The 26,552-nt window shown below is 47.9% G+C and overlaps 1 protein-coding gene across 4 annotated transcripts in view; it reads right to left on the bottom strand.

The window, feature by feature from the left end:
* CEP112 (centrosomal protein 112) overlaps positions 1-26,552 on the bottom strand; it is a 2,536,355-nt gene that overhangs the window by 2,012,165 nt on the left and 497,638 nt on the right. The window lies entirely within an intron of this gene.

The following is a 26,552-nucleotide window of genomic DNA, read 5'->3' as shown; positions in this document are numbered from 1 at the left end:
CCCAGGTCACATTGTTTCCCTCAAAGTAAGCGTGATTTTGCAGAGCTGCAAATACAAAATGCAATGCATGTGGGCAAATGAGAGTGTGGGTGTGGCAGGGTCCAGTGGTGGGACTGCATTTGAGCCATTCTCATCAGCAGTGTTTTGCAAAGTGCTCTGGCTCTTCCATAGCTCCCCATTCCCTGCGCAAAGTACTGACCTGTTACATAAGTGGATCAGGCCAACAACGACAGTGGACATACACATCTCCAGCCTTCCTTCCAATACCACCTATACCAACATTCACGCCTACATTAGTGGTGGTGTAGCAAACAAGCAGGTCTCATCTATGCAAGAGGTATTGGCTTTACCAATATCTTTTAGCGATGTTGTACACAAGAGTGGCTGCTGTTCAGCATGGCTAAAAGTTAGTAGAGTAAAGGAGAGTGGTGTGAGTTGGAGTGTTGAAGAGTGAAGTTTTATGGAGAGTAAGTATAAGTAAGTGTAAGTAGAGTATCATGGAGTAGCGTAAAGTGTTGTGGCGAAAGTAGAGTGTCGTAGAGTGGAAGGGCGTACAAGTGAGTGGCGTAGAGTGGAGCACAGTGTCAGAGTTGAGTAAAGTGTTGTAGAGTACAGTGGCATAGAGTGGAGTGGTGTAGAGCAAGTGAAGTGGCATAGAGGGTGTTGTGTAGAGTGGAGTACAGTGTTGTAGAGTGGAGTACAGTGTTGTAGAGTAGAGTGGCGTGCAGCAGATTATATTGTCATGGAGTGGAGTGGAGTGGCATTGTGTGGAGTGGAGTAAAGTGGCATGTAGTGGCATAGAGGGAGCTGCGTAGAGCATCGTTGAGTGGAGTGTTGTTGTAGAATGACCGAGTGAAGTAGAGTGTTGTAGAGTGAGTGGCATAGAGGGCAGTAGTAAATTGTCAGTGGAGCCGAGTTTAATGGAGTAGAGCATCAAAGAGTGGAGTATAGTGGAGAGGAGTGCCATGGAGTGGAGTAGAGTGACCTAGAGAGAAGTGGCATTAAGTACAGTGGTGCACAGTAGTGTAGAGCGCAGTGGCATAGAGTAAAGTGGTGTTGAGTAGATTCCAATGGTGTAGAGTGCAATGGCGTAGAGTGGAGTTGAGTAGTGTGGCATGGAGCAGAGTGGCGTAAAGGGAAGTGCTATTAAGTGGAGTGCAGTGGCGTAGAGTTGAGTGGTAAAGAGTAGAGTGCAGTAGTATAGAGTGCAGTGACATGCAGAGTAGTGTTTCAGAGTGCAGGGTCGTATAGTGGTGCAGAGTAGAGTGGTGCAGAAATCAATGATGAAGAATGCAGTGGCGTAGAGTGCAGTGACAGAGTGCAGTGGTGTAGAGTGATGTTGTGTTCAGTGGCATAAAGTAGAATGTTGTAGGGTATAGTGGCGTAAAGTGCAGTAGTCCAAAGCAGTTGGCGAAGGGTGCACTGGTTTTCAGTGAAGTGGTGTAAAGTGCAGAGGTTTAGACTACAGTAGCATAGCGTGACTACAGTGGCTGTGGGGTGGAGTACAGTGGCATAGAGTGCAGTGGCATAGAATAGATTGTTTCAGAGTAGATTGAAGTGGTGCGGAGTGTGCAGGGCAGAGTGGAGTGGTATAGAGTAGTGGTGTGGAGTATTTGGTGTAGAGTGAAGTGTTGCAGAGTAGAGTGGAGTGGCCTAGACTGGAGTGGTGTAGAGTGCAGTGTTAAAGAGGGCACTGGTGCACAGCAGATTAGAGTAGCTTGGAGTGCTTTGGTGTAGAGTGGCATAGAGTAGTGCAGAGTAGAGTGCAGTGGCATACAGTAATGTGATGGTGGCGCAAAGTAGAGTGGCATAGAGTTCAGTGATCGAGAATGCAGTGCTACAGAGTATAGTGTTTTAGAGTGCAGTGGAGTAGAATGGCATAGAGTGCATTGGTGTGAAGTGCAGTAGCATATAGCGGTGAGAAGTAAAGTGAGGTAGAGTGCAGTGTTGTAGAGTGGCGTAGAGAGCAGTGACAGAGTAGAATATATTATATTGGCATACACTACAGTGCTGAAGAGTAGGTTGTCATAGAATGCAGTGGTGTAGAGTGTATTAGTTTTGAGTAAAATGATGTAGAGTGCATTTGCGTACTGTGAAGTGGAGTGGAGTGGCACAGAGTACAGTGGCACAGAGTGCAGTGGCAGAGTAGATTGTTTCAGACTAGAGTAAAGTGAAGTGGCGTAGAGTGCAGTGGTATAGTGTCGTAGTGCAGAGTAGATTAGAGTGGCTCAGAGTGCAGTGGCGTAGAGTTCAGTGGCAGAGTGTGCAGTGTTGCAGAGTATACTGTCGCAGAGTGCAGTGGTGTACAGTAGAGTGGAGTTGAGTGCATTGGTGTGGAGCGCAGTGGCATAGAGTGCACTGGCACAGAGTAGAGTGCACTGGCACAGAGTAGAGTGGCGTAGAGTGCAGTGGCATAGAGTGCAGTGGTGCAGAGTAGAATAGAGTGGCATAGAGTGCAGTGATGCACTGTAGAATAGAGTGACGCAGAGTGCAGTGGCACAAAATATAGTGACGTAGAGTGATTTGGTTTTGAGTAAAATGGTGTAGAGTGCACTGGCATAGAGCGCAGTGGCATACAGTGAAGTGTTACAGAGTAAGGTGGTATAGAGTGAGGTGGCGCAGAGTGGGGGAGAGTGCAGTGGCAAAGAGTGCAATGGTGCATAGTAGAGTAGTGTGAGGTAGAGTGCACTGGCATGGAGTGGAGCGGTATAGAGTAGAGAGGCGTAGAGTAGTGTGGTGCAGAGAAGTGTGCAGTGGAGTGGAGTAGTGCACAGTAGAGTGAAGTGGGGCAAAGTGGTGTATGCATGGTATGGTAGCGTACTTCCACTACAGACAACACAACTTCAATTGAAATGACCATTACATTTGCACCCACATACAGTTTTACTGATAAAAGTATACAGCGCAGAAACAATAATGTGTGAAAATGTCATCACCCAATGTATTGATTTGATCAGCAGAGACATTTAAATAATTTTTGTATGCTACAAAAAAATAACATCTGTACAGCCGTCCTCAAGCAGACCCCATCTAAACAGCATGATTGTCACATAAATCGTCTCACTTTGAAGTCCGAGAAAGAAAAATGAACACCAAGCTCCCTGGAAGACACAGCTGAAATTTGATCTCTGTCATTGAATGCACAGCAAATGTGACAAGATGAGAACAAGATTTAAATACTTGTTTACAGAAAGTGAGCTTGTGGAAGAATACAGTAAAGGTGTGGCCAACAGGAGGGTTTAACTCGAGCTGCACAGCCTAAAGCACATACAGCCAGCAAGTAGAATGCCTGAAAATGTGAGTTACAAAGCACAAAGCCAACAGTAAGCAACGGGCAGAATGCATTCCTAGGTCGACTTTCTGAATGTCCCCAAGATGTCTTTAGCAAACCAGACAGGTATACTTCGACCTAAAAAGGGGAATTCACCATGTATGCTGACAAAACTAAACTCAACTTTCTTGCTCTATGGATAACAGGTGATAATTTGTACCTGCTAACAAGGGGTACAATGCTTGTGCTCTGCCTTTCAGCATGGGAAAAATGAGTATACACATGATTGGCTTATTACATTTGCCTAACAGGGTCTAGTGTATGGTAGCAAGTGTACACAGGTCCTCTACATTAAATGCTACCAGTCTTTACACTGTAACATGTCTCCTGGCCTACCATTGTAGCCTGGCCATGCAGTTTTAAACTGCAAATTTCACATGTCAAAATAAACCCTTTTGGGCAGTCCTATAACTTCTTTTTAAAGATGAATAAGTGAACCCTAAGCAGGCCTAATTTTCCATACGGCTGGGTGAATGGTATTTAAAAGAAGGACATGTAAAGGTTTAATTTTAAACAGGTCCTTAGAGTAAAGAGACCATAAAAGCTATTTTCACTGAAGCAGGGTTGGTTGTTCCATAGGAAAGCATTATAATGCAATCCTATGTTTACTAAATATTATCTCCATGTAGGAAATAGCTACAAATTTCATTTTTAGACTTTTGAAATACTCACTATAAGCCCATCTCATAGGTGAAGTTAGATGTGTTAATATATACTGTGGGAAGGGGACTTTCCGAAAAGTAACCTTTGGCCCTGCCTGAAGTCCCTGGAAGCTAAATAAGGATTGTGCTCTCTCTCTTCTGCCAGCCACTAATTAGCATTTGAATAGGTGTGAATGAGATATGATCTTGCCCCTTGGAGGAAACAATAGGCTGGCCTTAATGGGCAGAGATGATCCATCTGACTCTGACGGAATATGCAAGCTGGGGCCGTGAGGATCCTTTTTGACATTAAAGTGTCAAGTCTTGCTTGATGATCATTGGCACTTTGTGCTTCTTAGAACTATTTCCACTTAAATGTTTTTAAAAAATGCATATCGCTGGCCCCCCTTATTGCATTGTTGTCATTGTGTTTATGAAATTTTACTTTTTTATTATAAATAATTTTGGGATTTTCTTTTGTTTTTCACTTCAACTTTATTACTGTTTTAGTACTGCTTTAATGCTTAAGACATGGCTCTAAGTACCAGGGGGTTGAGCTCTGGTTTATTTAGTGACTTTAATGGTTCACCCTGGTAAGGGCTGCGCTTATCATTTGAGGCGGGTACTTACCCCCTCAACTATTACTCCAATTTCTTATGGGAGGTATGCAAAAACCAAAAACAATTTTATGCCCCTCACAGGCAGCACTAAAGCTAACAAAATCATTAAGATCATCCAAAAGGATTGGAAAACGTTTTAATTTCATCTTCCTGCACCCTTGTTCGCTTTACCAATACTTAGTCCCATCTTTGTCCATCAGTAACATGAAAAGAAAAAGTTACTTACCTTTGGTAAAGCCTTATCTGGTAGAGACCCTATCTAGCCGCAGACTCCTTACTTTAGAATTATCTCCAGGCGTCAGACTGGATCCGTAATTTTTTATGAGCAGTAAACCTGTGCACCAGTAGGTGGATTTGTTCGGCTCCGCGTGGCATCGTCTGTGCCAGAAGTGACAGGCGCGGTGCCTATATAGGCTCCACTCCAGCAAGTTGAAATCAGTTTCTTTTCGCAACTTTCCACGCCAGAAGCACAGAGCCATGAAGAGTACTGACCCCTGGTGTGTGAAACTAGGGCCCTGAAAGGGGGACACCTTTGAATCTACAAATCAAGGAATATGCAGCTATATAGAATCTCCACCAGATAAGGCCTGACCAAAGGTCAGTAACTTGTTCATCTGATAGAGACTTCTAGCTGCAGATTCCTTAACTTAGAATAGCAACCAAAAGCCTGACGAATTCCTAGCATTGGGGCGCACACCGAAAAGGCATTTAGAACCACTATTAAATAATTTTCTGGAATGTAGCAGGTTTAAACTCTCTGATGGTCAGTAAAAGTACTGTGGAATACCTGAACATGATATCCTATGCTTGCAAAAACCGTGGTCCACTGCACCCACCTCCAGTCCAGCAGGGTACCACGCAATTTAAAGGGCAGCCCCAAAAAAATAATCTGTTCGGGAGACCAATGGGCGGTCTCTCCACCTTTGTGAAACTGGATTTGCAGGTATAAGTGAAAGTACTGAGGAATTCCACCAATTACGTGCAGGCCCTCAAACTCAAAGGCCTGGTAATGGATGGAAAAATCACACCAATCATGATGATACATCTGTACGTCAACCCACACAGGGACGTGAAAAGCGAGATCGCCAGTAATATCACTGGCTGGTATAGTGGCAGGCGACTTCAACACATGAAATATGTGCTAACCTGGAGGAAACCACAGGGATGCATCTTGCAATATGCTAGAGGCCTGCATGAAAGAATTACAGCTGGCCTCAGCAGACCAGAAGGGCTCCCTGGAGGATAAATCAAAGCCTACTTTTAAAAACATATCTACATTGGATTATATCTTCTTAAATAAGACCTTGTCAAACTTATGTGAGGAGTACGAAGTTCAAGTCAGAACTAAAAGTGACAACCCCCCACTATCAATTATGGTCAATGTAAGCTCGGAGATTCATAGGATGCATAATCTGGTGGGCCTACCGCTTCCAACCAACATCAGCCCATTACTAAAAATAATTAAGTGGGGTTCAGTCTGCAAGGCCCTATACTTAAGATGGAAACGAACAAGTTACTTACCTTCGGTAACGCTTTTTCTGGTGGATACAGTATCTGCCCCATGATTCCTCACCTTGTGAATATCCCCTGCGCCAGCATTCCACGGAATATTTTTCCCAGCTCTCTACGCCGACGTGGACGTCATAATACATCGGCTCCGCTCGCTACTCCGTAGGACGTCACCGGAGCCATAACAGAGCCACGTCGGCATGATGACGTCAGTTCCACCCATTTTTTCCATGCCTCCGAGGCGAACAGGTGGACCAATGACAGATACAAAGTATACACAGTATACAATATTCGAACAAACATACATAGTGCATGTATCAAAGGAAAGCTAAAGAACATAAGCATTTCCTATAAGTGTACTAGATTGAAAGAAGAAACAATGTAAAAGAACATGTTAAGCAAGGCATCCTTTAAGGCATACAAAGGTGGACAACGGGGAGGCGGGTGGGCCAGTGAGGAATCCACAGGCAGATACCGTATCCACCAGAAAAAGCGTTACCGAAGGTAAGTAACTTGTTCTTCTGATGGATACATCTGCCAGTGGATTCCTCACCTTGTGAATAGATTCCCACAGCAGTCCCACTACTGGAGGAGGGTTTCCACCTTCCTATACCAAAAAGTCCTGCAAGACAGAGTGCGCAAAATGGCCCTCCCTCCTTATCTCAGAGTCCAAGCAATAATGCTTTGCCAAAGTATGAAGGGAGGCCCAAGTCATGGCCTTACAAATGTCTGCCACCGGACCACCCCTGGCCAAAGCAGAGGTAGACAATTTGGCCCTAGTTGAATGAGCCCTAATACCCTCAGGAGGAACCTTACCAACAAGGGCGTAGCAGATCTTGATGGCTAGGATGATCCATCTGGACAGAGTGCGCTTGTGCACAGCCTTGCCTTTAGAGTGTCCAATATAGCCCACGAAGAGCTGATCATCCAAACGAAAGTCCTTAGTTCTGTCCAAATAAAAGCTCACAGCTCTTTTAGGGTCCAATCGGTGAAGTCTTTCCTCCTCCTTGGAAGGATGAGGAGGTGGATAAAACACAGGGAGAGTAACGGACTGCTCCAGATGAAAGGGAGTAACTACCTTAGGTAGGAAAGCAGCCCTGGTCCTAAGAACCATCCTTTCAGCATGTAAGGATAAAAACGGGGGTTTTGAACTAAGTTCTTGAAGCTCACTCACCCTCCTTGCCAAGGTTATGGCTACAAGAAAGACCGTCTTAAAAGACAACAGCCTCAAAGGACAACTATGAAGGGGCTCAAAAGGAGACCCCATCAAAAAAGTTAGAACAAGATTAAGGTCCAACTTCAGCAATACAAAAGGAGTAGGTGGAATCCTGTTAGTATGACCTTCTATTAATTCTTAATATAATAGGAGATTTAAATAAAGATGGCTGATCTGGAAGGCACAGAAAAGCTGATAAGGCCGATAAATAGCCCTTGACCGTGGCCACAGCACAGCCCTACTGAGCCAAGGAAAGAGCAAACTGAAGCCCATTGTAAAGATGGGCTTTTAAAGGGTCAATAGATCTCTCTCCACACCATTTTACAAACTTAGACCACCTATAGGAGTAAATGGATTTGGTGGAGTGTCGCCTGGCCGATAAAATAACATCCACCACATCAGGCGGGAGAGAGAAAGAACTCAGGTTGCCCCGTTCAATCTCCAGGCATGAAGGTGCAGGCTCTGGAGGTGGGGGTGTAGAACCTGTCCCTCCGACTGCGAGAGGAGGTCTGCCCTGAGCGGGATACGGAGCGAAGGGTGCGATGAAAGGTGAAGTAGATCTGTGTACCACACCCTTCTTAGCCAATCCGGGGCGATCAAAATAACTTGGGCCCGGTCTTGGCGAATCTTCCTCGGAACCCGAGGAATCAAGGGTATGGGAGGAAACGCGTAATGGAGATGTGAGCTCCAACTCAACTGAAACGCGTCCCCCAACTCCCCCTGCAACGGAAACTGGAGACTGCAGAATGATGGGCAATGCGAGTGGCAAACAGGTCTATCCGAGGAGTCCCCCACGTCTGGAAGACGCAACAAACTACCTCCGGCTGAAGCCTCCACTCGTGATCGGCGGAGAACTGTCGACTGAGACTGTCCGCATGTACGTTCAGCACCCCGGCCAGATGATTCACCATCAAGCAAATCCGATGATCCTGAGCCCAGGAACAGAGCCGTAACGCCTCTCTGCAGAGACGGTACGACCCTACTCCTCCCTGCTTGTTGACATACCACATCGCGGTAGTGTTGTCCGTCAGGACTTGTACCGAATGACCGCGGAGGGAAGGGAGAAAGGCCTTGAGCGTCAAACGTATCGCCCACAATTCCAGAAGATTGATATGAGACAATCTTTCCTCTGGAGACCAAAGACCCTTGATCTCCGGATCCCCCAGATGAGCACCCCACCCTAGGGTGGAGGCATCCGTTATCACTGTGGCCACTGATGGAGGAAGATGAAAGGGCTTTCCTTGAGACAGATTCCCCCCCACGCTCCACCAAGATATATCCGCCGCAGCTTCTCTGGAGATCCTGATCGACTCCCCGAGATCTCCGTTGTGCTGATACAACTGCCTGCGGAGGCACCACTGGAGTGCCCTCATGTGCCAGCGTGCATGGTTGACCAACAGAATGCAGGAGGCGAACAGACTGAGCAGGCGAAGGACCTTCAGAACTGGAACAACCGCTCCATTGTGGAATAAAGGGATCATTTCCTGAATGTCGAGAAATCTTTGAGGTGGAGGAAATGCTCGACACACAGTAGTGTCCAGTACTGCCCCTATGAACAGGTTGCGTTGAGAGGACACCAGGTGAGATTTGGGCACATTGATCGAAAAACCCAAGTCGAATAACAGTTGAGATGTTACCTGCAGATGATGTTGCACCATCTCTGGGGACTCTGCTTTCAGAAGCCAGTCGTCCAGGTAGGGAAAGACCGGAACCCCCGACCTCCTGAGATGAGCAGCCACCACTGCCATCACCTTTGTGAAAACTCGAGGTGCAGTAGTAAGACCAAACGGGAGAACCGCAAACTGGTAGTGCTGCGACCCAACCGTAAAACGGAGATACTTCCCGTGCGACTTCAGGATTGGGATGTGGAAATACGCATCCTGCAAGTCGAGCGACACCATCCAGTCTCCTTGCTGCAACGCTTGAAGAACCTGTGCAAGGGTCAGCATCTTGAATTTCTCCTGTTTCAGGTAAGAATTCAAGACTCTGAGGTCCAGGATTGGATGCAATCTGCCGTACTTTTTGGGAATCAGGAAATTACGGGAGTAGCATACCTGACCCCTTTCCTGCTCCGGAACCACCTCTATCGCACCTTTTTGAAGCAATACAAGAACCTCCTTCTGCAGAAGGAGCAGATGGTCCTCTGAGCAAAAACCTTGGCAAGGAGGGTAAGGGGGAGGAAACTCCCGAAAGGGAAGGGCGTACCCATTCTCTATGAGGTTTAAAACCCAAAGGTCCGTCGTGACCGATTTCCAACCTCGCAGAAAGTGGGACACCCGATCCCCCACAGGTCTCACATGATCTAGGATGGGGGATCTAGGGCTGCTTCCCTGAAGCTTCATTGGGAGCAGAGGAGGCAGAAGATGAGGATGGGTTGCGGCCAGAACCTCTTCTTTGTCTCCCTCTATATGACCTATAGAGAGGATTCTGCTGCTGCTGTTGCTGCAGTTGTTGAGGCTGACGGAAGGAACGAAATGAGAACCTCCCAAATCCTCTATACTTTCTAAAGCCAAATCCCTTAGCCGGCGTCTGCAAACCCAAAGACTTCGCAGTAACCCTGCTATCTTTAAATCTCTGTAAGCCGGAATCGGCATTTTCCCCAAACAGCTTTTCCCCATCAAAAGGCAAGTCCACTAATGTGGCCTGAACATCAGCAGAGAAGCTGGAAGAACGAAGCCAAGCTTGCATTCTAGTGGCTATCGAAGACCCCATAATTCTAGCCACAGAATCAGCTGCGTCTAGGCCCGACTGAATAACCTGCCTGGCGGCAGCTTGAGTGTCCATAACAACCTCCATAAAAGAGGCCTTCTCCTCTTCCGGCAGTTTAGGGGCTAACAGTTTCATCGAGTCCATAAGAGCATGAACGTAGCGCCCCAATAAACAAGTGGCATTAGTCGACTTAGGAGCCATGCTTCCAGATTCAAAGACCTTTTTGGCTAATTGTTCGATCTTTTTAGAATCCCTATCAGCTGGTGCTTGAGGGAAGGCGCCTGAAGACTTCTTCGAGCAGGAAGCTTGCACTACACGGCTCTCTGGTGAAGGGTGAGAAGAAAGGAAGCTCGGATCCCCCGGAGCCACCCTATACCTCCTTGCCACTTGTCTAGAGACTGTAGGCGAAGAAAGTGGCTTGCGCCAAACGTCCATCACAGGCTCTAAAATAGCCTCATTAAAGAGCAACAAGGGCTCAACAACTGAAGATGGTGAATGCAGGACTTCAGTTACAAGGTTTGGCTTATACTCTGCAGAGGGCAACTGTAAGTCCAACAACTCTGCAGCCTTTCTGATGACTGAATGATAAGGAGCCAACTCTTTTTGAGGAGAAGATCTAGCAGAAGAATGCTCCCATTCTGGAGTAGTATCAAGTCCACTAGCATCCTGAATGCCTTCAAACTCATCAGTTGAATCACCAACCTCACCTTCCTCCACTTCCTCTCTAGATCGTTCCTCCTCCATAATCCTCTGGGCCTCTCTCCGAGAACGGATCCGAGGACTCGTCGTCGGCGGTGCCGTACGCAGAGTCGGCGGCACCGAACGTGGAGTCGGCGGCACCGGACGCGGTGCAGATGGAGTCGGCATCGGCGTCAAGGGAGGCTCCGAAGAAGGTAAACGATCCAGTCAAGGCCGGGATGGATCACCAGACGGCGCCGGGAACTGCCATGAAGGAGCCATCGGCAAGAAGGGCATAAAAGGAGCCTGAGCATAATGCTGCGGCACTCCCAAAGTATACGCCACTGGACCCACGGGACCAGAAGGTGCACCGGATGGGAAGGCAGCCCATACATTGCATTGAGGAAATGCGTTGGATCCGCACCCGGAGTAGGGAAATGCGGGTATGGGTTCGACCCTGGATCTGGTCGAGGAGTATCAGGAACCGGAGTCGAAGTATCCTCCACTGGAGCCACAGGTTCAGCTGGTACTGAAGAAAGATCTTCAACCTGATCCGGCTCAGCGTCGGAAGCTGGAGATTCCACTGGCGCCGGGGACTGCGCCGGAGTCAACTTCGGCGAAGGCGTCTTCTCTGGAGACACACGAGGAGAAGGGGAAGGAGAAGGAGAAATAACTTCCTTGCTTCGACGCCGAGGCAACGGCGACCTCGAAGCCTTACTCCTCGACGATCGGAGCCAAGAGCTATGCTTCCTCTTCTTTCTGTGGTTCTTCAACTCCGAAGAGTGTGAAGTCGACGACTCCGGTCTCGACTTCTCCTTCTTCCTACCTCTCCTTTCCTTCTTTGCCTTGGCCATGAAGAGTTTCGCCTCCCTCTCCTTCAGGGCCTTGGGGTTCATTTTTCTGCAGCAGGAGCAGTCATCCACATCATGGTATGAAGAAAGGCACCACAATCGTGGGGGTCAGTAATGGACATGTGGCCCCCACATTCCCTACTAGGTTTAAAACCTGACTTTCTCGTCGAAGACATGGAAAATCCAGATACAGTAACCCACTGCAAGACAACAAAGTAGCAGGAGAGTGCTGGAAAACCGTTACGCGTCGACGGCGCGGAAAAAAGGGAACTGACGTCATCACGCCGACGTGGCTCTCTTATGGCTCCGGTGACGTCATACGGAGTCGCGAGCGGAGCCGATGTATTATGACGTCCACGTCAGCGTATAGAGATGGGAAAAAATTTCCGCGGAATGCTGGCGCAGGGGATATTCACAAGGTGAGGAATCCACTGGCAGATGTATCCATCAGAAATACTTTTACTCCACCAGCTCTGTGGCATTACCCATCCTAGTAACGAAGCATTGGAGGGACAACAATAAGAAAGCTACATGCAGCCCTAACATATCCCATCAGGACCAAACCAAATTTTGCACGCCCACGACAGGAAGGGCCGCTCCATATCTAGGGAACAAAGAGTTTAAGGAAAGCAAAAGTATGTGTTGCCTCGCAGAACTACAACATAGAAAAGAAAAATTCCCAAATACAGAAAGCATGCTAAAACATGCAAGGAAAAAACACAAAAAGATAATTTGGGCACTAAAGCGAAAACACATAGGCCCTGATTACGATGTCGGTCGGAGTTGCCTCCGACCAACACCGTTTCGGAGTCGGAACCACCCGACCATAGGTTGGCGGTCTGCACACCTAAATACGATCCGACCCCACTCCCAAGCTTCCATTGAGAAATGGGAGTTTATTAAATATCTGCACCTTGGTGCAGGAATTTTTAGGGGGCATCAGCTGCCCACAGGCTCAGATGCAGAGGATCAGGGGCAAAGGGGGCCCTACTAGGGGCCCCCAATGTTGCTTTCCAACAGCCTTTGCATGCCGGAAAGGCAAGGACCTGGCCGTAGCCCCACTGTCCTTCTAGCGCTCTAGCGCTGAGGCCGCCTTGTCTCCAAAGAGATATGAGCCGTCGAAGGGCATGTCTATGAGTAAGGCCTCGGCATTCCCTGAAATGTCAGTGGTGTTCAGCCAGGCATGGTGCCGAAGGGCCACCAAGGATGAAATTGTATTGACCAGTGAGACCATCATTTCCAGCCCACATTGAATGGCGAACCTAGCTGCATATCTCCCGTCAGTAATGGCTTAGGAGAGTATGACTCAGACCATCTCCGAGACCATTGGCAGCACCTACGTAACCGAGTCCCAGATTGTATGGGAGTATCAGCCCAAGAGACATGCGGTGTTCTCCGACCACAGTGCAAGGATGGCTGAAGAGAACATCCTCTTCGCAAAGATATCCAGCCTCTTGGATTCCCTATCAGGTGGAGTGGTAGGGACTGCACCAGGAATTTCTCTGGAAGTTGAGGCTTTGACCACTAAGCTCTCAGGTTGGGGTACTGGATGAGGAAATTGGGGTCCCTTGGGGTGGGGCGATGGTGGCAGGCAATTGTCCTATGCACAGGAGCACCTGTGCAGGAAGTGGACCAGACCCAAGTAGGACATCTGTGAGGGGTTTTTAAAAGGGGGGAGCAGTTCAGACTGGGTGACTCCTGGTTGAAGCACCTCCCTCAAGACATTCATCTTGACAGCCACTGTGGGCAGATGAAGGTCCAGGACCTCAGCTGCCCGCCTCACCACCATTGCAAAGGCGGAATCCTCTTCTGTAGCCATAGTAGAGGGACAGACCAAGCCAGTGTCTGGGAAAGTGTTCATGCCGCTGGCATTCACCATAAACTCATACCAGGTGTCATCAGTGTAATCTAAATGCTGGCATTCATAAAGGTCCAGTGGCCCCAGCCATTCATGTCCAATTCCATGGCCATAAGAATAAGGCAATGGCTCCAAACGAAGGGCTCTGTCCCCGGTTGGTACTGGAATCGGCGTTGGATGCTGTTGCAGCTGCTCCGTGTCATAGTCAGGGATGACAATGGGGTTGTCACCACCGGTGAGCGCCAGGGACATGGGCATTAGAGCGGGCATCAGGGAAGGTCAGCCCTGGTAAGGGTGGTAAGCCCGGCGTCGCTCTGGATCCATCTCCAGATCCAAGGGGCCTGAATGGCATAGAGGGCGAACCCGCTGGCGGATGGCCAGTAGGGGCCACTCCCATGCTCCCGGGGGATTTGCCCCCCCAAAGATGAGGCGCATGGTCATAGAACTCATGCAGTTGGCTGGGCCGCTCTGGCTCCTGGAAATTCTGAGAGGCTCGGAGAAGGCCAGAGCGCAGGATCTGCTGTGAAACAAGGCCTAGAATGCAATACTCCCTCATCTCGTTGGAAGACTTCAACAGATGGGGCGAAGTCTAAGAACGCTTCAATTTCTTACTCTTCTTCCTCTTGTGGGACCTACCAGATTTTACCAATGACTCTGATGACGAGAGGCTGAAGTGGCTCCACAAACGATCTCCAGACCTTCTTGACCACGATTGGGACAGTCACGGCCTCGCACGTCGAGCAGATAGGAACTTAACGGACCTCTACCTCAAGGCCTTGGGGTGTATGGCGCCATAATCGGTGTGGGTCTTCACGTCGTGATCATGCTGTAGGCACCAAAGACCTACCAAGTGTGCGTCCGTCTCTGACATTTGCCAGTGACAAGTGCCATATGGTTTGAAACCATCTTTCACAGTGGGCATACCTGAAACACCAGGAGACAAGTTTCAGAAAAAAATATTGACAAAACGTTGAAAAAGGTCAGTCAAAAAAGACTGGGAGTAGTTCTTCTCTGGATCTGCACTGACTGACGCGGAAAGAAAAGAACTGACGCCAATGCTTAGGGGTGGCTTCTATATGGGCACCGCACATGTCACTTCCGGCGCAGAAGATGCCACATGGATCTGACCGGCGCAGGGGTGCTGCTCATGAAAAATATCCGGAACCAGTGTGATGGCTTGGTATAATTCGAAGGTAAGGAATCTGCAACTAGAATTTGCTATCATATATGTTGCGCTTTGCATTACATATCCTTGTATTAAAAGGTATAAGGGACAGACAACACAGGAACAACTATTTGAAACAGACGACACAGGAAATTAAAAAACGTATTTCACAACACAGGCAATTTCAGTCTTCCAACTCAAAGAACATGGAAAGGCGGGGCACCAGGAACAAGATCGCCCCCTGTCATGACTCACAATGGGACAATCTCTTCTTGCAGCTTATCAAGCGGTAAGCCATTCTAGCATCTCCTGTGGTGACCTCTATATATATATATATATATATATATATGCATTCTACGAAGTTACTCCTTCTGAAGTTCGAGCCCCTGTTGAAGGGGTGGCGCGGACCGGCGGAGACAACCGGCAATACTATCATCAAAAAATGGTGTCCCAAACGCGCTCTCGGAGACAAAAATAATCACCAGGGAAACGGGAGGTCACTTAGACACAGGTAGGTTTATTCACGTCATAAACCTGCTGCAACGCGTTTCACCCGCGAACGGGCTTGTTCACACAGCGTGCTCAAAACAAATGCCACATTACATACTGTTTCGTCAAGATTCAGTTGTCATAGAAAGAGGACTTCGTGAACCCCACTCATTGATACAAGTATCAGCAAAAAGTAAGTTGCACACAGCGCCATGTTGTACTCTGTTTGTACTGCTGGTCAGTATGGATATATAAACATTGAATGCATTCAAGTCTTAACAAATCGTAACTTTACACAGTGGAAACTGGCATCCTAAATGGTAATGAACTAGCGTAGCTTGGTAAAGCGGTAAATCTAGAATTACTATTCTTGTATATCTTGTGAGGAATTCGATAGACACAAGCTCTTAAATTCGTTATCGGAAGTCGCGTAATTACTCATAAGGTTGTGTGTCAGTTTACCCTGCGCTATGCGTCATTTTCAATGGCCGTGTGAAAACCATTACGGCACTAGGCAGTCGTATTTCTAACAAGGTTTCTTTCACTTTGTACAATTGAAACTTTATACAGCCTCGTGGCAAATACACACCACGTTCTGTTCGCCTGATAGTGGCAAGAGACTGCCTGTAATTAAACCAGTTTACCGCCACATGTGCAAGCATGCCCCCAGGACGTGTATAGTATATAAACACCCTTGTACATAGGGGGGCCGACCAATCATATAGGCGAATTTAAGAGCTTGTGTCTATCGAATTCCTCACAAGATATACAAGAATAGTAATTCTAGATTTACCGCTTTACCAAGCTACGCTAGTTCATTACCATTTAGGATGCCACTTTCCACTGTGTAAAGTTACGATTTGTTAAGACTTGAATGCATTCAATGTTTATATATCCATACTGACCAGCAGTACAAACAGAGTACAACATGGCGCTGTGTGCAACTTACTTTTTGCTGATACTTGTATCAATGAGTGGGGTTCACGAAGTCCTCTTTCTATGACAACTGAATCTTGACGAAACAGTATGTAATGTGGCATTTGTTTTGAGCACGCTGTGTGAACAAGCCCGTTCGCGGGTGAAACGCGTTGCAGCAGGTTTATGACGTGAATAAACCTACCTGTGTCTAAGTGACCTCCCGTTTCCCTGGTGATTATTTTTGTCTCCGAGAGCGCGTTTGGGACTCCATTTTTTGATTATATATATATATATAATTACAACAGAAATAGCATCTAGCGAGCCATTTTTTATTGCATGCTTACAGGCCTAACTGTGAATAATATTCAAATATTTGGAATCCCTTTTACAATTATTACTGACAATCGAGGGACCCCCACAATTTCCCACAAATGGAACTGCAATTGGTGAGTGGGCTCACAATGACAGACACCCTTCTACGTACTACTATTCACACCTTCAAACTAATTATATTTTTGGGCAGGCCGACATAGATAATTAGAATGAGAAGGGATCAATTGGATGCTACCCACCCCCAACAGGAGTCACAATGGAGTGTAGGCTTATTATTATACAATGTTACTAACAGAACTGACTCTATTTTGTACCTCACAATGGACCCAGACTAGGGTAATAATATCTGACCGATATTGACACCTATGAATTAATGAAGGGGTTCACAGCATTTCTGTTGTTACAAAATCTGTTTTTAAGCAACGTGCTTCCTCTTTCTTACACATTCAAAGCAAAGCAAAGTCACCATATAAGATACCACAGTGCCACAGGAACAGGATTATGCTATCACTGTGCCAGTATAGCACTCTGGCATATGACGTTTTAAAGTATATTGTCTTGTATAATAGGATGTGTTAAAATGAAGGGAACATAATTCTCTATGATAATAGCCACACAATGTAAATGACGGACTTACACAAATATATTCTTCAATCCATTTAGGACTGTCTACATGGTCCATTGTAACAATGTCCTGATGAGGAAACACGTCAACCTCTTCATTTTGTGACGAGTTCAGACTAGAAATGTAGAAGAAACAGATGGATTGATCTCATACCAAAAACATCTATGGACTATATCCTTTGAACTACCTCAGGGTGTACTGATGAACACTTGATTAATGCGCATACACCCATTTGAATTTTTACAAAAGAGTCCTTTCCTTTCCTTTCCTTTCCCTTCCATTCCTTCCTTCCTTCCTTCCTTCCTCCTAGTTTCCATAGCAAAAGCGTTTTTTGTATTCTCAATATCTTTGGTGCCAGTTTACGAATCTTCACGAAATTTTCAAATCTAGTGGCCCGCTCCGGTCAGCTCCTGTCTTGAAAGTTTCAGGGTGACTCGACAAGCAGGGGACAAGAAAAAAGGGGGGTCCCAAAACGTGTTTTCCCCATGTAATTTTCCATAGGAAACTTTAGACACAGCTACAGCCCGAACTGCTGAACAGAATTACACCAAATTTGGCAAAAAGGTAGGTCTTGTTTCAGAAAGAGCCCTTTTTAGGTCTCGCCTAGCATTGCAGCGTGCATGCGCTGTCGCGTAGCGAGACATATTGGGGTAAAAGTATTTTAGGAGAGGGACTTGTAATCCCGCCCATGCTTTCTATTGGGCAATGTCAATATTTATTTAAAACCCTGTGTTCTCATTGCTCTGCAGGGTTTTTGGTTACCGCCCTGTGGCTTTTTTGTGAATGCCCTTGGGACACTGAGTCTACGGTGTCTTTCAGTTTTATGGTTGTAATGTTATCTGAGGAGGCATGCTAAACTAAGGTTCAGGCAGAGTTCACCAAGGCATCTGCTTTCCAGGCCATCCACGCGTCTTCTCTTTCCCTCCCCTCCCCCCCTCCCTCCCACCTCCACCCCCACCCCACTCTCTCTGCTGTTCCTACCCCTTCCTCAAGTGCTGTGTGGGACGCACCGGCAACAGCTTGTTTAAAATCCGGGGACAAGGAGCAGAGACAGCGCTGGCTCCTTTATATGGGAGGAGGTAAGCAGGGAGTAACGCAGCTCTCTTCGCTCCCACAATGCGAAGCAGGACCCCTCCACTGCACACAATCTATCAATTCACAAAAAGCACGAATGGGGTCATGTTACTCCTTTCTACACAGCAGTGGCCTTGAGAATAAAGATGCATTCTGGGTGATGGTTTAATGAGTAGGGCACCTGCCTGCTGAATATACTATACTGTTCCATCACACTGGAATGCATATATTACTGATAAGATAGCTCATTGGGTTGCGCGCCTGCTGAGGTGACATTTTACTTCTCTACATAGCAGTGATTCGAGCATACGAATTACTACTTGTTAATAGCTCCTTGAGTTTTCTGTTTAGCTGCTGACGAGGCTGTTGTAAATCACTGGCTAGTGGCCCCAAATAAGGATGCCTAATTAGGTGATAATAGCTCTCTGGGCTGCACGAGGCGCTAGATGTGCATCAGCTTGGGTAATAACGTGTATATTTGTGGAAGCAGGCCTCTTGGCGCTATTGATAGGCTAGAAGGTATTTATTGTTACCCAATGCAGTGGTACGCATCTTATCACCCTGAGAAGGATGGACGGCTGATTGAACCTGCCGGGATTCGAACCTGAGACGGCGAGGTCTAACACATTTTCCTGAAGTGGCTGCATTAAGCCAATGAACTACCAGACCTGGCTACATATGGGGCATTAAGAACATGATGTCACACACACTCAACGAGAGCGCACAATAGCGTAGCTCTGTGGGATGCACAAGCCGCTAGATGTGCATCAGCTCCGGTAATAACGGGCATATTTGTGGAAGCAGGCCTCCTGGCACAATCAATAGGTTGGAAGGTATTTATTGTTACGCAACGCAGTGATACGCATCTTATCACCCTCAGAAGGATGGACGGCAGATTGAACCTGCCGGGATTCGAACCAGAGACGGCGAGGTCTAACACATTTTCCGGAAGTGGCTGCATTCAGCCAATGAACTATCATAACAAAGAAAGCTCCCTCTTGACCTCTATTATTGAAAAACAGTTCATTTGTGAAAGGGAAACAGAAAGGCCTACACAATAGTCATTCCAATCACAAAGAAATATTTTACCGCCGTATCGAGAGCGCTGGCCGACCCGGACGATCGTGGAGCCGAAAACTATAGACGAATAGTGACTCTGAGAAAGAAGGCATCAGGCATCCCCGGTTTACAGAAGAAACATAAGGAGTAGAACCGGTTTTGTGCGGGCCGTTGTTTTTGTATCACAAGAAAAGAATTCTTTAAATACTAAAGTACTGGGGCATCGTTGGACACAACAGGACGACGGCTACATATTTCTTAATGAATAACTGGAAATGAATAAAATTTCGGGATCGAATTGAAGGTCCTTGAAACTCGATTACTTTATTAAACAACTAGACGCTCTGACAAGAATTTCTTTTAAACAAGTATTCCCTGGGCATTATCGTTGGTGAATACAACTGTGGTCCTGATGAAGATGGCACTTATGCCATCGAAACGCGTCGACCATTGAGCTGATACCACCACTCTGCGTTTGCAGTAGACTTGTTAGTCACAGGAGGCTTGGTGTATCTAGTACCTCCAGAGTTCAATTAACGATAATAACAAGTTAAATCTATGCCTTTCTCGATATTTTTTATGAGGTTTATATGTTTGAGTGTGGAATGATGTGGAATGTCTGTAGGTATGACTGTTGAATGAGATAGATCGTGTGTGATCTATATTAGGCTGTTCCAGGGATTACTGTCAATTATTAATTAAATTAATGTACATTCACTGTAATGCATTGAATCAGTGAAATTTAAGATTGTGAAATTGATTTTCGTGGAAAGTAAAAGAAGTATAGTGATTGTTTTGGATAAGAAAAATACAAAATGATAAATGATAAAAAATAAAAAATAAATTACAAAAATATTTCTTTGTGATTGGAATGACTATTGTGTAGGCCTTTCTGTTTCCCTTTCACAAATGAACTGTTTTTCAATAATAGAGGTCAAGTGGGAGCTTTCTTTGTTATGATTGTTTTGCTTTCCCCTTCTCCCTGACCTTAAACAAAATTTCAAGGGGGTCCCATATTTGTTGCATTGCATTCAGCCAATGAACTACCAGACCTGGCTACATATGGGGCATTAAGAACATGATGTCACACAGACTTACCCGAGTTGATGCACATCTAGCGCCTCGTGCAGCCCATAGAGCTATGCTATTGTGTGCTCTCGTTAAGTCTGTGTGACATCATGTGAATGATAATTTAATGACTGGCTGTACTTCAGGAATATGCCCAACACGTCTAAAAACATTCAAAGAAGAGTATAACTCGCCCGTGCCTACCAAAAATAAAATGAAGTTTCTAGGCAAATCACTTAATCCTCCGTGTCTACCAAAAATTAAATGAAGATGTCGTTGTTCAGTTTAGCAATATAGAACATCTTGTGACTCGGTATGCGGGCATGCCCCCGGGGTTTGTTTAATTTGTGGGGGACCTCCAAGGCCCCCCCACACACCCCAGGGACCGCCACCTCCCCGGGCTGTGCACTAGTTGGGAGGGGGCTGCCAGGCCCCCCTCCTAGAGTCCTCGATGGCCCTGGGGACCGCCAGCCCCCAGGGCCAGCTCCTGCAGTGTCCCAGGGTGCCCACCCCCGGGACACTGCTGTTTGCAATGAAAGGGCGAGAGCTGTGCGGCTCCCGCCCTGTCATTGCAAACTCTGGTTTGGATTTTGGAAGCGAGAGCAGTTGTACAGCAGTTTTACAGCAGATTGCTTTTCCACACGGGAAGCTGCATGTCAGCAGCTCCCTATATGGAAAAGCAATGCCGGCTCCCGTAGGAGGCGGGGAGCCGGCGGGACCGTGGAGTACTTGGGGCTCCCCCCACGGTCCCCAACGGATAGGGTCGGCCCAAGGGGATGGGGTCCCCGGGGCTAAAAGTGGCCCAGGAGGGGGGCCATGTGGCCCCCCTCCCCAAAAAGATAAAAATAAAATAAATAAAGGCCAGCCCCCGAGGGGATGGGGTCCCCGGGGCCAATAGAGGCCCCCTCCTTAAAAAATATATATATGTGGCCGTGCCCCGGGGGATGGGGTCCCTGGGGCCGGAAATGGCATCGAGCAGGAGGCCCCGCCCCCTCCCAGCAACACTCTGCAAACGCGCCCTGTGGCGTGTTTTAAGTTGGGGAATTAACTCCCCTTCAATACTGAAGGGTCCCTGGGGGCCAACTAGCCCACGAGGTACCTCCAGTATGCGCCATAGGACTGCCTTGCAGAGAGGTGGTCCGAGGCCACGCCCCTTTTTACACCTCTCTGCAACACAGCTCTGTGGCGCTTACTGGAGGTACCTGGTGGGCTAGTTGGACCCCAGGGACCCTCAGGACTCAAGGGAATTTATTCCCCCAATTTACAACGCACCAGGGGGCGCGTTTGCACAGTGGTGCAGGCAGGGTGCGTGGCCTGATTTGACAAGTGTGCAAACGCGCCCTGTGGCGCGTTTTAAGATGGAGGATTAAGTTCCCTTCAATCCTAAGGGTCCTTGGGGGCCAACTAGCCTACCAGTTACCTCCAGTAAGCGCCAGGGAGCTGCGTTGCAGAGTGGTGGTCCAAGGCCACGCCCCCTTTTTACACCACTCTGCAACGCAGCTTTGTGGCGCTTACTGGAGGTAGCTGGTGGGCTAGTTGGCCCTCAGAGGCCCTCAGAATTCAAGGCGACTTAATCACCCAACTTAAAATGCGCCAGAGGGCGCGTTTGCACACTTGTCACATCAGGCTCCGCCCCCCCCTCCCTGCACCACAGTGCAAACGCGGCCTGTGGCCCGTTTTAAGTTGGGGGATTAATTCCCCTTCAATCCTGAGGGTCCCTGGGGGCCAACTAGACCACCAGGTACCCCTTGTAAACGCCACAGGTCTGCGTTGCAGATAGGTGCTCCGAGGTCATGTCCCTTTTTACGCCACTCTGCAAATGCGGCTTCTGGTGCACTACTGGTGGGGCGATGAGGTCCTCTTGTGTCCTGAGGACCTCAAGACACAAGTGGACTTCATCCTCTGAGCAGCAGTGCGCCAGAAGCCGTGTTTGCAGCGTGATGTAAAAAGGGGCGTGGCCTCAGAACACCTCTCTGAAACACAGGTTTGTGGCGCTTACTGGATGTACCTGGTGGGCTACTTAGCCACCAGGGACCTTCAGGATTTCATAGTTAGAAATTAGCATTTAAAAAAAACTTTGAAATTCACTGAAAAAAAACATAGGTTTCACACACGTTATAGTTACGAATTAGCATTTAAAAAACCTTGCAAATTCACTTAAAAAACCATAGGTTTCACACATGTTATAGTTAGCTGGACATTTCACTCGTAAAAAACCGATGAAATTCCCCCGTTATAGTTAGTGCAGGCAACTATAACTCACGCGACCGCAATCCTCTGCTGATGACGTCAGATATTACATCACTGTATTTAGACACTTATTTACCCATGTCTTCTTCCATTAATCTTTAGCTATACATATATTACAAATATTTATTTTTCAGAAAGACACATATATCATCAGTGATGTAATTTACGCAGTTAGTGCCGTGCACGCACGGTGGGCACGCGGTGCGCTACGCGCACCGCGTGCCCACGTTACGCTAGATGGGCCATGTACGCACGATGCGCTTCGCGCACCGTGCGCACATGGAGGACATATGATGCACTTCGTTTTGAAAGGTAATATTTAAATTTTTCACACCTCTTATAAGCCATGCACAAATGGTGCCCTTCGGGCACCATTTCCACACGGGGTGGGGAGAGTGTGGATAATTTTTTTTTTTGAATATTTTTTTACCGTACGCATACGGTAAGCGTAATCGGCGAAATTAGCGAAAAAATAAAAATTCCGTTTTTGGCCTTGGGGGATCTTTGGGGACTCCCTCAACATGGCTAGGTGTTTTGGAGCTGTCCAAACAGCCCCTTTACATGTTTTTGTGCTTTGTATTTTAATCCACACTCTCAGTGCGAGAGAGAAAATGGCGGCTGCCGCTTCCTGGTTTCGGCCGATTCGAATGTTTACTAAGATCTAAGAGCCAATCAGAATCGCGCTCGCGCACGCCACCGTACGCGTACGGTAAGCGTACCGTAAGCGCACCGTAAGCTGGCTCAGATATATATATTGATTTAAAGGCTATTTTCTCAGAATCTACTGAACAGATTTACACCAAACCTACAAAAGGCACTTCCTTGACCTGAGGACTACCTCTCTGCCAAATTTCTAGTAATTCTGTTCAGCCGTTCGGGCTGTAGCTGTGTCTAAAGGTCCTATGGAAAAATGCATGGGAAAAACGCGTTTTGGGACCCCCCTTTTATCTCAGCCCCCGCTTGACGAATCCCCCCGAGACTTTCAGGGTAGGAGCGTAGCGCCCCACCTATTTTGAAAAATTCGCGAGGATTCGTCGACCGGCGCCAAAGTTATTCAAAATAGAATGTTGCGGATTTCCTATGGAAACGTGGTCCTAACTATAACTACCTACTGGCGACCGCCAGTAGGTAATATATATATATATATATATATATATATATATATATATATATATATATATATATATATATATATATATATTGAACACGATGCAAAGCACTTTGAAATAAATTAAGTGGAGGATGCAAAAATTTGAACATGATAAAAAAGTGTACGCCCATTCCTAAGGTAGGTTGTATTTAAGTTCATAGTGCATACAAGGAAAGTATAAAAACATTGAAATAATTAATGAAAAGAAATGTATGTTGTATGCATTATTGTGACCAGCTAAATACTGTTAGACCTCATCTACCCCTAAGGAAACCCGTTTTTGATACCGGATCAAGCCCTGGTTCCAGAGGGTTATTCAGGCTACCCCTCACATTCCCTAGTATGAGCAGTGCTTAATTTGAGCCAGTGGTTTCAAGTGCTCAGCACCGTCACTTAATTGTCTACACCTGCACTTGTGACAGTGTGCCATATGGTGGCGCTGTCCGTCTAATTTAGGGATGAGCACAACAGATGTTTATTTATGATTATATATTAAAAATGAAAAACAGCTGGCCGGGCAAGATGGCCGAGCGGACGTAGCTCGTCTCGGCTCCCGGTCCACGCGCTGCTCCGGCCCGGCTCTAGACGGCTACAGAGCTTCCTGCTGGACGATGGTGCTCCCTTCCTGACGCGAGGACCCTGGGGCATCAGCGGATCGTCTCTACCTGCCCCTGGGATCCCGGTCGCGGCTGTTATTCGCGGCGGAGGAGCGAGGCTGCGACCCGCAAAATGGCGGCCAACGCCGTCCCGGAGACACTGGAGCCTGAGGCTGCCCATGGGAGGTAGGATCGCTGCCTACGCGCTGCCGCCCGGCGGAGACCCCCCGCTGGCTCCTCTGGGCTGGGGGGCATATCAACTGGCTTAGTTTTAACGGCAGCACCCCTCCAAACTACTCCACATGCCTGGCCTTAAGATGGCGGCTGCCAGCGACCTCCAAATGCTGCTCGGTGCCTCATCGGGCTCTATCTAACCACGTGCCTGCTCCCTGCAAGAGCTGTGGTCGCCCCCTGCAATTCCTAGCTGCTACCAGGTTGATCAATGGTCTGGGGACACTGCCACTGCTGTTTTGTTGCGAGGCTCTCCAGAATAACCTCAGCCTCCAGGCCTGCTCTGTCCTTGCACTCCTGCTCCTGCGATAGTGAGCGCGCTCTAGGGGCCCCCGGTCCCCTCACACCATGCCGCCAACACCTACCATCGCCTGGAGGCCGACCCCGGCTCAAGTCACCGATTCCTGGCAGGCCTCCACTGCATGCTGGCACGCACAGACAAGCTGCAGAATACATCATCCCGCATCGGTCCCTCCTTGCTGCTCACCCTCCTCTATAGCATTGCATACGTCGATTGGCTACGGCTCGCTCCCTCTGAGGTGTTCCTACGCAGGAGGCCGCGCACCTGTTGCAGAATCCACACCTGGGAGTCCGACAGCCTCTCTTTGCTTTAATCCCTCCCCACTCAATCGTTTACTGGGAGCACAGTACCTACATCTTCTCAGACAGCTATTCGGGGACCAGCCTGGTCCGCACCTTATGCCGCCGAAGAAGACTAGGAGCAAGCAGACGGGCAGAGTCTCAGACTTTGTCCCTCCTTCGGATAAGCGCCCTACGCTGCGAGGCGACGCAGGAGCCTTTGCAGTGGCGCTAACGAAAGCGGATTTGACGGCTATGTTTAAAGACTTCAAAACAGAACTCCGAGAAAGGACATTAAAACCTCCATCGATCAACTACGGGCGGATCTAACTCATCGCTTGACCACCCTCCAACAAGATGTGGATTCCGTGAGCACTGGGGTCCTCGACCTGGAGACACGCTCTCAGGAGCAAGAGCGACTAACCACGGAGCTGCGGAAAGATGTTCGCCACCTACAGGAACAGCTTCATCAATCTCTCCTCAAGACAGAGGACCTTGAAAACCGGTTTCGGAGAGAGAACCTACGTATTCGAGACCTTGAGGAGGGTGCGGAGGAGCCCGACCTGCCGGCTTTCGTGGAGGGTCTGGTCGCGGAGATTCTGGCTCCCCAATCACTCAAGATCAAACTGGACAGGGTGCACCGCGTGGGCATCACACAACCTGGTGAGAAGACCGCGGGACATTTTAGCAAAGTTTCATTCTTTCAAAGTGAAAGAGGCGGTCCTCCAGGCGGTCAGGACAAAGAATTCCATCTCGTTCCAAAACCATCCATGCTCCATCTACCAAGATCTGGTACCTGCAACTCTCGCACGGAGGCAACTGTTTAGAAGTATCACTTCCAAACTTCGTGAGGAACACATCCGGTATAGGTGGACATATCCCTTTGGATTAATTTTTGACTTTCAGAACAAACGCCAAAATATCACGGAAGTGAGGGAGGGACTGGAGCTCTTGGGCCTCACGACGGAGGACTCTGCCGTCACATCAGACAAACGTGGCGATCTATCACGAGGAATACCAACGTCCTTGGGTTGGTCGGTGGGCTGCTGGAGGCTCTCCTCTGGGTTGATGGTCTACCGTTCCCCTGAGCCTTCTGGGGGATCTGGTCCTCTGCGATACTGGTTGCTTACTGACTCTTCCCCCCCGGTGGAGGCGAGAGGCTGGAGGGACCCATCTTCCTCACTGAAGCTCTCCGGTCACAACCGGGGGTCATTGTCGCCTTGATCCGTCTGGACCCGGACTTTTGGGGACCTCGGCTTCCTGGGGAAGGATTCGGACGATTACAGATTGACCCCTTCTCAAAGTAAGAACTATGTTTTATACCTGCCTAGCCCGAAGTGTCAGCACTGCCTATGTGCGTTTTTGTATGCATGTATCAGGCTAGCCATCTCCAGGGTTGGCGAGATGTCTTAATGTGCTTTTTCCTTCTTAGATGGAGGCCTATATGGGCTTTCATTCTGGCAGGGCCCTATGCCTGTCACTGTTATTCAGCTGTATCTAGACAATGTTAAGATTTCTTTCTGGACTCAATGGCCGGGGTGGGCATGGACGGGGACCTCGGACCCGTTGTTCCCCCCTGGTTTCTGCAAGGGCTTTAAGCTC

This window comes from Triturus cristatus, chromosome 7 (genome assembly GCF_964204655.1).
Source record: "Triturus cristatus chromosome 7, aTriCri1.1, whole genome shotgun sequence".
In the NCBI taxonomy this organism is placed as follows: Eukaryota; Metazoa; Chordata; class Amphibia; order Caudata; family Salamandridae; genus Triturus; species Triturus cristatus.
This window is presented reverse-complemented; position numbering and strand designations above follow the sequence as displayed.